The sequence below is a fragment of the Tupaia chinensis genome, unplaced genomic scaffold (genome assembly GCF_000334495.1).
Source record: "Tupaia chinensis unplaced genomic scaffold, TupChi_1.0 Scaffold000330_1, whole genome shotgun sequence".
In the NCBI taxonomy this organism is placed as follows: Eukaryota; Metazoa; Chordata; class Mammalia; order Scandentia; family Tupaiidae; genus Tupaia; species Tupaia belangeri.
Genome location: NW_006159824.1, coordinates 1805129 through 1809910, shown reverse-complemented (window position 1 = coordinate 1809910; position 4782 = coordinate 1805129).

Here is a 4782-nt window from a genome sequence, read left to right as displayed (position 1 = left end):
GATTCACAAAAGATCTTAAAGTATGGACAAAGCTAGACTCTAGTGACAAATGCACTGTAATTTTCTTCTGAAACAATTTTTTTCTCTCTCCATTCTCCCTTTTACTAAAGAGAGGTATATACTAACTTATTTGAAAAAAAAAAAAAAAAGGTTAATCTCAATTTGGTCTGTTATTTGCACAAAGCCCCAGGAGAATACAATTTCTGATGCAAGGCAACAGATACTATTGTATTATTGAACTTAGGAAAATAACCATCCTGCCACAAAATAAGAATGCTCACAGATATTTTCCAATTGCAAAGGGGTCAAGAGGGAGAAAAGTTTATGTTTCAATTTTTTAAATTATTTTTTAACAAACTGCCGAACCCAGCAACATAAAAGAAAACAAAAATCCTTAAATCTGGAAGACAAAGCATAGGAGAAAATCAATAATGTTTTAGAAAAAAGTCATAGAATTCTATTTCACCAGTTCAGTCTCCAGCAATCTCTCTTTTGTTGAATTTGCAGTGTTACTGTGGTCTGATCTTTTCATTAACATTTAACATTATTATTGATATTACGTTGACCTTTTTCTTGGTCATTTTTGTTCTTTTATTTTTCTGTCTGTCTTTAGTTTTCCTGGTATAATATTCCCTTCAGAATTTCTTGAAGAGGGAACAAGCAGTTGGCGTAATGGCTATGTCACTGGACTCCCATGTAGTCGACTGCGGTTCGCGTCCCGGACCCAGTGGTTTAAAACTCACGCCGGGTGCGTGTGCGTGTGCGTGCGTGCCCAAGATTCCAAGAGGAGAATGGAGGAGAAGGGATTGCGGCGTGACCATCCCCCCTGGGGGGTGATTTCTCACTTTCTGTCTCTATGTCTCTCTCTGTCTGTCTGGTGAGTGCATGCACCCTATAGCGAAAATCTCTCCAGAACTTCTTGAAGAGATGGTCTGGTGTTGGTAAATTCTTTCAGGTTTTATTTATCTGAGAATGTTTTTATCTTTTTGTCCCACATGAAGGATAATCTTGCCGGATGCAGTGTTTTTGTTTGAAATTGCTTTTCACTTAACACTTTGAATATATTTTCCCATTCTTTCCTTGCTTACATTGTTTCAAATAAGAGGTCTGACATTAGTCTGATGGGATATCCTTTGAAAGTAAATTGATGTTTTTCTCTCGCCAATATTAGTATCTTGTCTCTGTCTGTGGTCTTGGTCAATCTGGCTATGATGTGCCTCAAGGAAGATCTTCTCTGGTCGACTCTTTGTGGGGTTGTTTGTATTTCTTGGGTCTGGATATTTGAACGCCTCTCTAGGTTTGGAAAGTTTTCTTCCAGGATTTCATGGAATAGATTATCAATGCCCTGATTAGTTTTCTTCACCTTCTGAGATACTGATTATCCAAATAATTGATTGTCTAATGGTATATAGTATTACTCATATATTATTCTAATTTGGGGGGGGTATTTTCTCAGTCTTTTTGGTGAATTTTTCTAGGTCAGAGGTTCTGTTTTCTACATCTGAGATTTGATCTTATGCATGACTTAATCTGCTTTTTTTTAAAGAGGTGTTTTTTTGTTTGTTTTGTTTTGTTTTGTTTTGCTGTAGGACACGTGCACTCACCAGACAGACAGAGAGACAGAGAGACAGAAAGCGAGAAATCACCCCCCAGTGGGTATGGCCATGCTGCAATCCCTTCTCCTCCATTCTCCTCTTGGGATCTTGGGCACGCACACACACACACCCGGCATGAGTTTAAGCCACCGGGTCCAGGACTCGAACTGCAGTTTACTACATGGGAGTCCAGGGACATAACCATTACACTAACTGCTAGTCTAATCTGCTTTTAATACTATCCAGGGAGGTTTTGATTTCCTGTATTACATCCTTCATCTCTAACAGTTCCATTTTATTCTTTTTTATGGTGTATATTTCCTCTTTCAGATCATGGAAGAACTTCCTCATCTCCTGGAACTTGTTGTCTCTTTTCTCCTGCATTTTCTGGAGTTTGTTGTCTGTTTTCTCTTGCATCTCTGTTAGCTTTGTTACTATGAATATCCTAAATTATTTATCTGACATTTCCACAAGTTGTATCGTACTATCTGTGGATGATGATCTGTGTTCCGGGACTCGAACCACGGTCGACTAAGTAGAGTTCAGCAACATAGCCATTATGCTAACTGCTGGTTGGGATGCTTTTTATTTCTTTCTCTTGTCCAACCACATTGGCTAGGACTTCCAGTACTATATTGAATAGGAGTGGAGAGAGTGGACAGCCTTGTCTTGTACCAGTTTTTAAGGGAAAAACTTTCAACTTTCCCCACTCAGTACAATGTTAGCTATAGGTTTTTCATAGATGGCTTTAATTATGCTGAGAAACAATCTTTCTATGCCAATTTTTGAGAGCTTTAATCATAAAGGAATGTACTATTTTGTCAAATGCTTTTTCCACATTGATTGAAATGATCATATGGTTTTTATCTTTTTTTCTGTTAATATGGTGTATTATGTTTATGGTTTTGCTTATGTCAAACTACCCTTGCATCCCTGGAATAAAGCCTATCTGGTTGTGATGAATAACCATTTTTATATGTTTTTGAATACAGTTAACAAATATCTTGTTGAGAATTTTTGCATTTATATTCATCAGAGATACAGGTCTGTAGTTTTCGTTTTTTGTTGTATGCTTATCCATTTTAGGAACAAGGGTAAGGGAGACTTCATGGAATGAATTTAGAAGGGTTCCTTCCTTTTGGATCTGTAGAAATGGTGTGAGTAGAATGGGGGTTACCTCTCTTTAAAAGTTTTGTAAAACTCAGCAGTGAAACCATCGGGACATGGACTTTTCTTTGTTGGGAGGTCATTTATTACTGATTCAATTTCATTGTTTGTTATAGGTCTATTCGGGTTTTCTATGTCCTCCTGAGTCAATCTTGGTAGATTATATGTGTCCAGGAATTTGTCTATCTCATCCAGGTTTTCTTCTATGTTGGCATATAGTCGCTCATAGTATCCTCTAATGATGTTTTGTATTTCTATTATGTCTGTTTTAATGTTGCCTGATTCATTGTGAATTTGATGTATCTGGTTCCTTTCTCTCTTCTTCTTAGTCTAGCTAATAGTGTCAATCTTGTGTATCTTTTCAAAGAACCAACATTTGCTTTCATTTACTTTGTGTATAGTTCACTTATTTTCTATTTCATTTATTTTTGCTTGGATCTTTATTATTTCTTTTCTCCTGGCATTTTTATTTTTTGTTGTTGTTGTTTTTCCAATTCCCTGAGGCATGATGTTAGGTTGTCCTTTTGCCACCTCTCCATCTTTTCCTAGTGCACACTAATTGCTATGAACTTCCTTTTTATGACTGCTTTTGCAGTGTCCTATAAATTATGGAAATTTGTGTACTCATTATCATTTGTTTCCATGAATCTTTTGATTTCAGTCTTAATCTCTGCAATAGTCATGGAGTCACTCAGAAGTAGGTTATTTAGTTTCCATATATTTGTGTATTTTTGAGGGTTTTTCATAAGATTAATTTCAAGTTTAATTCCATCATGGTCAGAGAAGATCCTGGATATAGTTTCTATGCCTTTGAATCTGTAAAGGCTGGTTTTGTGCCCTATCATGTGGTCAGTCTTCCAGAAAGTACCACATGGGGCTGAGAAAAAATGTATATTTTGTGTTTTTTTTGGGTGGAAAGTTCTGTAGATATCTAACAAGTCCATCTGATTTATGGTATCATTTAGGTCCAGAATCTCTCTGCTTATTTTTTGTCTCATTGACCTGTCTAAAGAAGATAATGGGGTTTTGAAATCTCCAACAATGATTGTATTACAGTCTATCTCTCCTTTTAGATCTAGAAGTCTGTCCTTGACATATCTGGGTGCTCCTGAGTTGCGTGCATAGATATTTATAAGTATTATATCTTCTTGGTGAATTAGTCCTTTTTCTACTATATAATGCCCTTCTTTGCCTCTTTGTGGGGACATGTTTAGAGAGAGAACCCGAGGTGTGGGGACATGCTCTGAGCAAACACCACCTGTCCTGGGGTTTGGCAGAATCTGGAGGAGTCTGACTTAGTAGGGCCCCAGGATCTGTCTGAGCCCCCTTGCTTCTAGTTGATTCAGTATGTTGGCAAGGCCACTACTGTGCATCCCCTGACCTAGGATTTTGCTCCAGAAACTGGCAGCCTTGCTGGGAAGCAACCCCCCTCTGACTCCCCAATATACTACTATAAAAGAATTCCATAGCTCTCTTATACATCCTGAGTATACGATAAAATTTTCCAGGAAGTCCCCCGACCACTCCCCTTTGCTCTGATCACTTGCTATTAATTACAATGCTTTATCTCCATGGTCACAATAGAGGGTGGGCTGAAGTTCTTTCTAGGCAAAAATAATCTTGACCTTTAGAAGGCCCTTTAAAATACATTTAAGGTAAACTTAATCCTTTCTTTACCTAAAATAGGATTAGGCAAAAACTGGCCCAGGACACCCCCGCCCTCACCAAGTGAAATAAATAAATATATTAAGATTCCTCAAATTAAGTTTTAGATCCCTACAAAACTGTATAAGTACCATTCTTTATTAAGATCCATAAGAACTAATATCTATACTTGAGATTTTCTTTTCTCAGCACCATTCCCGGTAATCACAAGATGCCTGCTGCGCTGCATCAGCTGATAATCATCTCTGCTTACCGAAACTGCATTCCATGGAGACCCACCTACAATTGAGGAACTACACTAGACCCACCCTTAATCCAACCCTAAATAGAATCTATGTTCTCTATTGTTAAAACT